At 47.2% G+C, this 12,410-nt stretch overlaps 1 protein-coding gene across 4 annotated transcripts in view; it reads left to right on the forward strand.

Annotated features, from left to right (window-relative positions):
* b3gat1a (beta-1,3-glucuronyltransferase 1 (glucuronosyltransferase P) a) overlaps positions 1 to 12,410 on the forward strand; it is a 70,916-nt gene that overhangs the window by 7,660 nt on the left and 50,846 nt on the right. The gene's annotated exons all lie outside the window — the stretch shown is intronic.

The raw sequence follows: 12,410 nt of genomic DNA on the forward strand, positions 1-12,410 counted from the left end.
CAAATTAATTTAATACAGAAAAATGTTAAACCTTAAGGTCACCTTTTGGAGTAGTTGTTGTACCAAAGTATCTTCTTCTGCTTCAGGCTTTAATTAATAGCTTCATGAGAGCAGCCAGCAGCCAGACTGACCCGTAGTCGTTTGCTAAGCTAAGATAATTAATTACTGTGGGCAAACTAAGAAATACAGATTCATAAAATACAGCAGAAATCTTCATAATCATGTCATAAATAATGACTGTGTTCCAAGAAGGTTATGAATAAAATCGACTTTAATCGTAATGTTTTCCTAAGGGCCGCTGATGTGACGCAGGATTGCGTTGTGTTATAAATCCAGTTGGCGTGCGCAGCGTCGACGCCGGACAGCCCCCACTCTCCTGATATGTCACCTCAGATACAACCTGGGAATTCTGACTTCAGAGTTTATAAACTGGACATTCATGACTCCTTTTCTTCTCCTCTACGTTCACATTCCTGTGACACCTGAAAAACACCGTATGTCACAGGAAGATGGGATCCCTGCTGCAAGCTTCCGGATGACCTCTGGAACGAGGTTTTAAAAAAGGTTCCATGTGAAGGTTGCGTACAGTTCCAGAAAACAAGTAAAAATACACAGACGAAGCGCTAAACAACGAGAAGCTCTGTTTTCCAAGGTTGTGGTTTTACGTCCACGCGTTGCTGGGCCAACTGGAGATGGACACGACATGAAGGGAACAACTTCTGTTCAAACTACACAGCAGCACCATGTAAACAATGCTGGGAAATGATGAGCCTCTACTCACGGTTAGGACACTTCAAAAATCACGGGTTTATCAGTCGACACTACCAACAGTAACATTTCACGAGGGTTGGGTCTGAGGGGCGGAGACACGCGGCTCACAAACACCCTCAGTTGTGTTGTGAAGCAGGAATCTGAGAGTCCACCGTGACAACACTGATTCAGGGTTCCATGTTTGTTTCCATGTAATTTCAACAAACAACGTGGCAACACCCAAGCGGTTTGGGGTCATTGAAGTATTCAATGTGTACTCAGTAGTTATCAGTTATTGTGTGCTGTATCTTTGTGTTCTTGCGAGCCGCTGATGCAGCTCTTCATGCCGAAGGGAAGCGAAGGTAACGTTCTCAAGAGCGGTGGTGGTAATCACCTCTGGATCTGCTGCTTGCTGATGCGTCTGCGCGCGGCCTGTAGAAGCGTGCGGGGAGCGAGTGGCTCAGTCAATGTGGCCCAGCCAGTGTTTGCTACCTGGCCTGGCGGCGTCCTGCTGATGTCCAGCGACTCACATCTTATTATTAGCCATATACTTGAGGCTGTACCGCAGCGATTAATATTCTTTATACAAATCATCGTCCCTGGCAACTTCAGCGACTGGATCGATTGTGATTTATTTTATAAAATGATGACATGGACGTTTGCGTCGTCACTCTGAGATTTAAAGAACAGGACGTGAAGACGTGGAACTGCAGCAGCAAGTGAAATCCTCCTGCAGGAGCTGATTTCTTTTTGCTAAAAGGAGTGTGTGTTTGGCTGTGTTGTGCGCTCTTGTGTGTTTCGTCCTTTGCCTGTACCGACGCCCCTCAGTGTTACTGAAACAGGATCAAATCTGAATGAACGCCAAGAGGCTGTGCTCGTTTACATGCAGCTCGGCGTTGCATCATCGCTAAAGATAACTGAGGACAGAACAATGTGCACGGCGAGGAGAGGAGAGGAGAGGAGAGGAGTTCTAATGCGCAGTGGGTTGAAGGCATGAAACAAATGCCCTTGTGTGATTGATTACACGCTATAAGCTAATGAGATAAACAGAGTGTGAATCGATTCAGCTGGGGAGGAAGCACGCCAGAGGGGCGTACGCAGCCGTGTGCAATGACTGTATTGACACTCATATTCAAAGAAGCGCGAGAAGAGACCAAGCTGTGCTGTTGGCTGAGAACAGAACCGCGTCCTCCTCTGCTGCACGGAGCGGCTGCACCCAGCTCTCCAGTCGGGGTCAACGCCGCTCAGGGCTAATTTTGCAATGGAGTCTGACACGTTGTGTAGTCGCTGCTCAGCAATCAGTGTTAAAAAAAACCTTCTTCTAGTCCAAGACAAGCAAGATGAGGCTGTGTAGCAGGCACTCGCGTTCACAGATACGTAGCAGAAGCGAACTCTCACTCTACTCAGTGACGAAGCAAATTACAGTGCCAGCGCAGATGACCATCAGCCCATTTAGGCTCTATCTGCTGTAGCTGCTGCAGTGCTTGGCTCCTTGGCTAATGACAGCTCCACTGATATCCAAGTGCTGTGGCGAACCAATTAAAAGCTTCACACTTCACAAAGATGTCTGTAAGAGGATAAGATGGGCCGGACGCCATGTCTGAGCTACACCTCGTGACTCGGAGTGAGTCAAAGGCAGCGGCTTCAGGAGAGCATCAGGCCTCCTCCTCATCACGCTTCTCTCTGACCCTCACCTCATTATTTTTCTGATTGGTTTCATCTCTAAGAGCCAAACCTGAGTTGATATGACAAAGCAGCTGAAAACAAGACCAGTAGCTAGCAAGGAGCCAACGGGGCCCAGTTGGTCGGGGGTGGGGGGCAGTGAGTCTGTTACATGAATTCATGAATATTTCAACTGATTATCATTGTTGCTTTCACATGTGTGGTAAAATTCACCTCTCAGTCGCTGAGTTAGTCCAACAATGACATCACACAACCCCGTCGTCTCTGCAGCCCTCAGCAGGTGGAGGACAGACGTAACTCACCCTGACAGACAGATGACGACCAGAACGACAACGTCACGCCATGTGCGCCTGCCACAGTGACCTGGACCCCCACGACCTTGACCTTGTCGAGATCTAAGCCAGATGTAGAGAAATGTTCAGATCAGATCAGCAATCTGAAATTCCTCCCTGGCCGCGTGGACGAGGACGAGCGCCACTTCCTCGTGCACGTAAAGGTTCTGAGCGGTGACAAAGCATCTTCTAGCTCACAAACACAAGAAAACCCGAAAGCAGCAGCTGCACGTCCGTCATGTTTTTCTTTCATTTCTGCGGCCGAGCCTGGCACTGATATTTCTGAACCTGAATTTATCAAAGCAGAGGCAGCAGCGTGTCTTTGCTTGTGGTGCTCGATCATAATCTTGACAGCAGGAAAATACAAGAGGGATCCAGGAAGGACATTCAGAGGAGGTGTGTTTAATTGATTGCTTTATGACCGTGTCACTCAAGTCCTGTCCGCACAGCAAAGGACAGGAGGGGTGAGTCATCAGTCACGGTGGGTGGAGGAGTGTTTTGCTACACAGAGGACAAAGGGAGTGTCCTCGCTGTGTGTGTGTGTAAGATACCAAATATCAGGAGTGATCTACTGCATGCACTCTTAGTTGTGGTGTCTGACGGTCATCCTGCTTCCTCTGCTGAGGAGCGTCTCTCACTGGCCGCTTCCTCCACAGCCACGCAGATTTGCTCCGTCAGGCTGACCTTTGGCAGCAAAGACTCGGTGTGAACATGCACTTTAGTCATGTTACTTTATTTTCCTTTGGAGCCTCAGTAACATCAAGTTACTCTAAATCAAGCCTCATCAGCACTGAGTAGGAAACTACGTAAACACGACAATTAACTCCTGCTGCCTCTTTTTTCAGAGAGGTATTTCAACAATGGTTGGAGTTTAATCGGTCAAACAACTTGTCGTGAAATCTTTAATCTGAGGTCAAACTGGATGCACAAGAGAAGTTGTAATCAGACTGTTTTTACTGATTTGGTGATCGGCAAAGAAATAAACTCCTCGCCAAACCTGATAACGAGACAACAGCTTTGAGGTGAAAATGACAGGCTGTTAGCTGCCGTTAGCTGCTCGCAGCACTCATCATTGTTTTGAACATCCTGCATTCAAATACAGAAAGGGTGAAAACAAGCTTTTACACCGTGTACACAGCGAGAGAAAGGGATGGAAATCAATAAGACTCCAGCAACTCCATCCTGCAAATGAAAAGCATGCATGCCACGATAATGGATATGGATTCTGGGTGTGTGGCTCATGATTTAGTCCCGTGCAGCGCTTAAATCTTCATATCTAGATGATTGATGAGCATGTGGACAGTGAGGGAATTCCTTCAAATTGTGATTTACATCAAGTGTCAGATTTCTGTTTAAAAAGGCAGAGAACTTTCCGCTCTGTAGGGTTTGGATATTCCCTTTTTGAAAGGACAATTCCTGGAATGTAGTAGCACTTGATAAACTGTAAATGTGGATTTCTGAAGTGTAAAATTCCACTGCCTGAGCTGTGTGCTGCCTCTCCTGCGTAATTAGCAGCAGTCAGAGGCCGGCTCAGGCCCAGGCAGAATATTGATGAGCTTCTTTTACAACATAGTGTGAGAAATAGAGAGAAAGCAGCAAGAATAGAGAGACGGAGCAGCATGAGGACATTAACCGAGCCGCCGGTAGCAGGATAGCAGCCTTGAGATGTCTCTCTGGTAGCGAGCCTCACATGGTGCCGTGTTCAGCTGAGGGTCAGAATCCCTGATAAATCTGCAGGTTTTATTATCCTTGTGCTGGTGAGAATATTGTTACCATGGTGACAGTCTGTGGTTGTCAATGAAGCTGTAGGACAACAATTCATCAGAGAAGGAAACTGATGAATTTGACTCGATGGCAACAAATTGCACTGATGGACAGGCATCGTCAGAACCAGTTCATAAAGGATCATCTAAACTGCCACAAATACCTGTTGTGGATCATTTTCTCACATACCAACAGCGTGAAACATCACGTCTTTATTTCACACAGACTCGAGGAATCTGATTAACAATGACATGTTCAGAAAAGCAGCGCTGACGCGGGAAGTAATCAGGGCTAATGTTAGCAGCTAGCTCTCACTCTGAGTGGAGTACCAAATGAGGGCCATTCTGGGTCCTCCCAGATGTTGAAGGTTACAGTGACAGATGTTGGGACGCTAGATAACCAATGCCAGCTTAAATGTCTCATATTAACATTTGAAGGCCATTCGAGGCTGCGTGGCGCACTGCCCTCAGTCGCCGCATGGTAACTGACAACCTCTCCTCTGATGTCAGTCAGCCACAACAGCCAGAGGCTTAAATCTCAGCTGCTGCTTCCGTCATTATGTCTAACTAATGTGAAAAATGGAAATAACACGCACAAGTTACTGCAGTACTCTTATGATATTACTCTCTCCCAACACACATAAAAGATGAGGCGAATTCAGAATTCATTTTGAGAGAAAGTTTTTGATTTTTGGAACACAGTATATTCCATTCCCTCTCAACTTTGTGTGGGATGAGATTATGCACTTTGTGGTCACTGCATGAAGGCTGAATATTTTCTGCTCCATCTTCTGCTCTCAGAGTCCGTAGAGATTAAAAAAAAATGTAGCATCAGCTTTGTTGCACCAAATCAAATATGTTGAAACATTCTCACAGAGCTGATCCAATAATCAAATTCCCTTCTCTCTGCTTTCTGGGGGGGAAGTTTCAGTCTCAGTTTTAAGAGCCATGGTGCCACAGAACGAGAAGCCCAAGTTCTTTCATTGCTCGTCCGAAGTGCGGACCTGAGCTGAGACGAGCAGCTTCAGTCTGCGGACCCACCCGGAGGAGACTGATGTCATGTGGTCACCCTTTCACTCTCAGTCAGCCCAGCTACAGTAGCGACTTGTTGCTGTCTTCGTGCTCTTCAATTATGACCACATTACTGCAGGTTAGTCAAGTATTTGCAGACTTGCTGATCCTGGATATCCTCTTACCCCATCAGGAGGCCATGGCAGGGCAGCCACAGCCTTGTGCTTGTGGTCCGGCACCCTGATGATGTGGAGCTGCTAAGAAGTGGAGAGCAACTCACTGTGCTCAATCACACCTGCAGCTGCTATGAGTGACTGCTGTCACACAGCTCCACTGGACTGCCTCTCATGTTCCTCAGTGATGGGACCAGTTCACCCAGTGCATGAGGCCTTTTACATCGTATGCACCAACATAAGTGTGCCAATCAACCAGTGAGTCATCAAACATGAAGTGACTCTCATCTCTGCACATTTTCATTCATTTCTCTGGAAGTCGCACATGGACCTGGGCAGAGGTCTGCGCTCTTCAAGTGTGCTTCTCCTGTAATAGATATTTTATATTCTACTCTGTTGGTGTATAAATAGATTCCAAATCTAATTGTCCATCGGCATATTTCACAAGTCTGTTTGGCACCATAGCGGTAAAACAAGAGAACTGACGCTGCCAGTCGGAGCAGCTGCAACTTCATGAACATGATGAAATAAACCGTGTGATAAGAGATCCGGCTCAGGTGCAGACGCTGTCGGGGTCTAAGCCGTCTTGCAAATGTCAATCTTCTGTTGCAGCCGTGCAGATGGTCCAATAAAAAGGTGCTTACCTTGGAATAAAAATGCACCACCAAAGACATCCCTATGCTCCTGCATGAGTTACCTTGTACCCGCCATGAGGAAGCAGCTGCTTCAGTAAGTCACAGGTTTCTGAGGGCTTTGATTTGTCCTCACAGCCGTGTGACGGGAGGCTGGTCAGGCTGCACCCGCAGCAGCCACGTAAGACCGTCCGGGCCATCTGAATGAAGAGCAAAGGGTTCCCTCTCAAGAGCGGCTGGCGTGAAGCTTCACACAGATCTGATAAGAGAGCTTCACATAAACCAATCTACCAGGAGCAGGCAGGCGTGATGTGGAACGTTCCAAAGTTCTACAAGAACCCAAGACAGAAGGTGCAGAGCCTCCAACAGAGACATTGTTGATCATTATGTCAGCGTTCCAGAGGCACCACAGCAGCGCATTCTGCTGCGCTAAACCTGCCGCTTATTTAGTGCCTCGTCCTTAACCTAAATGCTTCTATTCAGTGCGATGGCTCTCTGTATCATAATCGTGCAATCATGAGTCACTCACACCTCCAACAGAGTGATCAAAAGTGACATTGATAACAGCGCTGAAGTAGGCTGTGAAATGGGCACCTACATTCCATTCTAGACCATAAAAATGAGACCGTTTCATGATATTTATTCTGCCAGCAGTGAGTGTGGAAGCAAGGCAGGAGAGGATCTCTTTTTATCAAAAATCCCTGATGGTACGAGGAAACAAGAAAGACAAAGACTGAACATTTCCCTCTGGTGAGGATTAGCACACCCAGCACGTAGCCTTCAGAGATACAAGCACACCGAGTCTCCACACCACGATTACAGGAACTGTTAACTCAGGTTTGTTTGCTCAAGGTAACATCCCAAGGTTAAAAGAGGTCATGCATGACGGTTTCTCTCCTGCACGACGACATCTACGCAGCCTCCGATCCAACAGTCAGCCACAGTCTGAACAGGCCGCCGTTCTCAGTTTGATTCAATTCAACTCAGAAACCCCACAATTCCCCCGAGAGCAAGACGACGGTGACAGTAAAACTCCATTTTAACAGGAAGAAACCTTTAGCAGCGGGGGGGGCAGCACTTATAGTAGCATTTCCAATGTGTTGCAGCATGAACAGCTGCAGAAAGACACCAGAGAGACGGCTCAGAGTTAATGACACCAGCGAATGTCACACACACAGACACACACTGAAAGTGACCACAAAATGATGGCCTCCTCTTCAGACTGCATGATGTGGGGGGGACAACAACTCTCACATCAACCATACACACTGTTGTGTGCTCCAGAAACCTTTGTGTTACTGGCGTCACCAACAACAGTCTCCTGGGATGAGCCGCCACCAGTGGGTTGATAGGTGACCTCGCCAGTTAGGGTGATCAACGGGACTCCAACATGCGTCTCCTGCTGGTCCACCACCTGAAACACATGAGGTGCCACCACCAGGTGACGCTGTTTTAGGGGGCTGTGGTCACTTTGTGTTTTTTTTTTTTCTGAGATCTCTCTGGAATATGAATCTGAGCAGACGGAGAGGGAGAGAGGAGCCCAGGGCATCATGGGAAATCCTCTGGCAGTTAAGCCTAGAGCAGCACAGCTAGGGGGTGGTTTGATAACCCTGAGCAGCTCCAGGCTTGACTGAGAAGGAAAGTTTTAAATCCTTCCTTCAACATAGAGAGAGCGTCTGCACCCCGACCCAAACTGGGAGAAGGTTCCCCAGGAGAGGAACCTCCCACCTACCGCGAACACGTGGAGGTCACGCCGAACACGCAGGTGTTTTCTCACATGGTATCACCTTGACATCGACACCCCTGATACCACACGGCTGTAATGAAACATGGGCTGGTGTTGGAGGGAGACAGAGTGGACAAGAGGCCGCACCCCCACATTCTTTAACTGTTAATTGAACTGGAAAAAGGTGAGATGGGGAAGACCAAGAGGCAGCAGCGGGATTATAAATCCAGATAGAGAAGCTACAGTAATCGTAACCTTATCTCTCGATGAACCTTTGCTGGTATGTGAAAGGTTAATTCAATGTCAGCGAGATGGACGGTCAGGGTCCATTCCCCCGCCTCATTTGGGAGATAGAGGAGAGATAAAATCTCCTCGCCACTGGAGGGTGAAATACTGCCAATAGATGCACGGAATGGAGAGCAAAGCTTGTGCTTTTCAAGTTGAAAATTAAGTGCCATGCACACTAATCCTCTGCTTCAGAAGTTTCAGAATAACAAGCACATGAAAAATTGATATCATCATTTAGGTTTTTATTAGGGATTGCCAGGCTGCCTATAGATTACAATGCATTCATCCAAATTACATTTACAGTACTGGTGTTAATTTCCCAACGGTGTGAGAAGCAACATGAGCTGGGACGCTGCGGCGTGGCGACGCGGGGGAGGGGACGAGAGTTCCTTCCTACTCCTCTCTACAACACGAGAGCAGTGTGATGATTCTGCATCCGCTGCAGCTGCGAGCACATCTGGCCTGTCCAAAGACCAAGAGACTGGAAGTTAACGCGGACCGGAGATGTTTTCCTGATCATCAAGGCCAAATCTCATGTTTTTCAGATGTGACTTGCAAGTAAACATGAAGTCTTTCCAGTTCAACCAGGATCAATGCAGCAGCGTAAGAGGACAGACAGCAGAAACGGCTGTCCTGCTAGGGTTGGAACCCTACAAGAGGATAAAACAGCGCAAGTCAAAGAATTCGATCCAACAGAAACTATGCAGACCCACCTGCACTTTGTGGTACAGTTACTACAATGAAAGTACTCTGATAATTTGGTCAATACCTGATGAAGTTTAGTGTTGATGGATGCATGGGAACTGTGGTGAATGTACTAGAAACCAACCACGCTCATGTCTTTGTAAACAGGCCTGCGTCCTGTTCCTAGACTTGATTGAGCTGCTGGAGTGAGAGTCGGCATGGAGGAGGTGGAGGTTCAGGGAGGAGAAGCTGGTGTAGGAGAGAGAATCCATGAATCCTCCTGTGTTTAAGACCAGACGCCTGGATTACATGACGCAAAGTCCATATTGACTGTTCTGACTTGTCCAGTGCATTTTAAATAGTTGTGGGTCATCAAGTCTAGGAAGAGCAGAAGAAGTTTGAGCCGTCACAAACTTTCTGGCGTTGGACTCCAGTCTGACGGGTTATCAGAGCGCTTGCTTTGCCTCAGTGGCTATTTTGAGTGACATTTCCAGGAGAAAATCAATTCCTCCAACCTGACATCTTTAGAGCAGCTACAAGAAGAGCAAAGATATAAAATACTTCCATAGTTTGGACACAAGTGACATCCCCTCAAACCTGCTGTACGAGAGCTGAGGATGTCTCTCTGAGCTCTCGGTAAAAGAGGAAACAGGATTCCAGAGTGGGATTTTTTACTCCCATTGAATTTCACCAGTTCCCAATTGTGCTGCTCCACGTACATCAGGGTCACAGTGTCTGCTCAGGTGAGCTGATACAAGCTTTGGGGGAAGCACTGGAGAGGCGGCTACGCTCTCTGGCTCACTGGAAACACGCCACACAACAAACATACTAACTTCTAATTGTAATTGGTTGAGAGAGAAACCAGCAGGTGCCAGCTAGCAGCGATGGGATATCAGCGGGAGAACCAGAGCGACGCTGACCGTCCAGCAACAGTTGTCTGTCTTTTATGTTCTACATCTACAGAGGTGATGGATGGCAGAGTAAAAACGGAGGCCCTCGCTCCATTCATCAAACCAGACAACCTCCTCAGGCCTGGTGGCCTCGGTGACAAATGAGCAGCGAAGCCCCCGCTGAGGGGTGAGCAGGGCGGGAGCTTTGGAGGAAGTCCCAGCCTGGTCAAAAGGGACAAGAGACCACTTATAATATATCAGTCGAGTGCTCCACTTATTACACACAGCTCAAACAACGCCGCTGAAGTTTTTGTCTGGAGCAATGAAGTGCATGACAAATTGCTCTTTGCACTTTGAGCTGGATTCAATAAGGCCCCAAATTGGTGCTTAAAAGTGTGCAGTGAGACAGATGCAGCTGAAGAAGGCTGTGGAGACGTTAAATCACATTTAGCATTTGGAAGCGTAGGGAGGCAGGCGGTGGGGAGAAGGGATTCTACTCTGCAGCCGCGTATCAACCGGAGGAAGCCTCAGCTCATATTGTTAGAAGTGTGTGGAAATGGGAGGAGGGGGTGCTGGTCGGAGGGGAGGAAAGACACTTTAACATGCCAGCAAAGAAACAGCGATGAAACCGTGGAAAAGTCCTGTGAAAAATGATTGCCTTTCTAAACATGCTAATGCACCTATTGTGTGCCTGACTGAGCAGCAGCGTAGAACCACTTTAAAAGCGTTGCTTTAAAATAATAATTTAGCCTCTATATCTGCCTTTTCTGTATCCTTGTAGACAGATTACTGTAGTGAATTAAGCTCACTGCTAAACCCTTTAAAACCCCATTCTAAACGTTTATGTCAAGGCTCATAAATATGCATGAGGCAAATGTTCACTTGTCCATCATGTGACGGGCTGTACAGGGAGAAATCGCGCAGTTTAAATCTTGTCGATATGTCAATATTTGAATTATGAGATGGAACCGAGCCGCTCCAGGAAATCACTGTCATCACTTTACGTCAGATATTTTTATCCAAGGGCACCTTGGCTGAGCCTGATGAGGAGGCAGTCCCTTTATTCGTCTTCCTCACTGTTTCTATTGCAGCCACTCTTTGGATGCTCATCAGTCACGTATCAAAGCATGTTTTTGATCAAATGTGAAAGGTGCAGGGTCATGCAGGGGCGGTCCTCCCAGAGGCATAACACTCAACTCCACTTCCAACTCCTTCCATCAGTCGAGGCTCTGCCCCGGTGGTTGTTGGTGTGGATGATGCCGCTACGCAATTACTCAGCTGAACACATGACAGCCGTCACCGCTAACGTGCTGGCTAACACTCATCCACGTCCACATCCAGCAGTCCCATTCATGTGAGTCTCACGTGGGCTTAACCTGACGTGGGTGGGCTGGAACTTCAACTGGGGTCCGGGCGGAGTTGGTGTTGGGGGCCACATCAACATGATCTCATGGGAAAGCATATTACTAACACACCACTTTCAAACATAGTTTGCATGTCATGGTTTTCGTTTTCTGCATTTGACGTGTCCCTGACGTCGCTGGGCTCGGTCGGCAGTGACGGCTGGTGAACACGGGTGCTGCACGCGTCGCAAGCGCGCGACTGTACGTTCTTGCTGTGCTGGCTGGGATCATTTGGATCAGGGAATGTACATCCAAAGTTGTCTTTATTTCTATAAAGTGTCCCAAACCTACGCTGCTTTTAATTTTAGGTCAAGACAGAGAAGCTGTGGACACACACACACATCCACACACACACACACACACACACACACACACACACACACACACACACACACATTGTATTGGCTTAATCACCAGCTGACTTTGACTCTGACTTTCTTTTGCTGCTTTAACCATCCATGTCCTAAATGCAAAGCGATCCATAGACTGTTAAACTTCCCAGGATAATTCCCATCACCACCGGCTCGGAGATGCGTCTCAAATCTTGTTTGGTTTGATGTTTGCGCTTGTTATTGATTTCTGCTGAGCGCTCAGGGTGCTAAATAATCACAGTGGATGTATTGCCTTTGATGCAAGTTTAGCTTTGTTTACCCAGGCAGACTTGTTTAATTGCACTTTGTGCTTTATGCTCAAAGCTGTGCAGCTGCATATGGAAATGCATTGGATTTGATAAATTTGCATAGTTTAATTGAAATTTGTGCTTGGCTCCATTTTGTTTAACAATATTATTAAGGAGGCATTAACAACGCACTGCACAGCATTAATACATATGTTTCTGATCATAAAGTTGAGCTTAATTTTCTCACTAAATCCTTGAGATTCCACTAATCAATTATAGGTGTCTCACACACACAGACACACACACACACGCACACACACTCTGTTAAGGTGCTGAAACACAACTTAGGCGATGTAGAGCCAGATTAGCGAATGTTTCTTGATTGAATTGATCCAAACCCCCAACTCTCATTTGTTCCCAGTCTGACTCTGTGGACCAGGGTCAGACTGGGAATTA

Source organism: Aulostomus chinensis, chromosome 10 (genome assembly GCF_037954235.1).
Source record: "Aulostomus chinensis isolate RoL2024-O1b breed Wild chromosome 10, RoL_Achi_v1.0, whole genome shotgun sequence".
Lineage (NCBI taxonomy): Eukaryota > Metazoa > Chordata > Actinopteri > Syngnathiformes > Aulostomidae > Aulostomus > Aulostomus chinensis.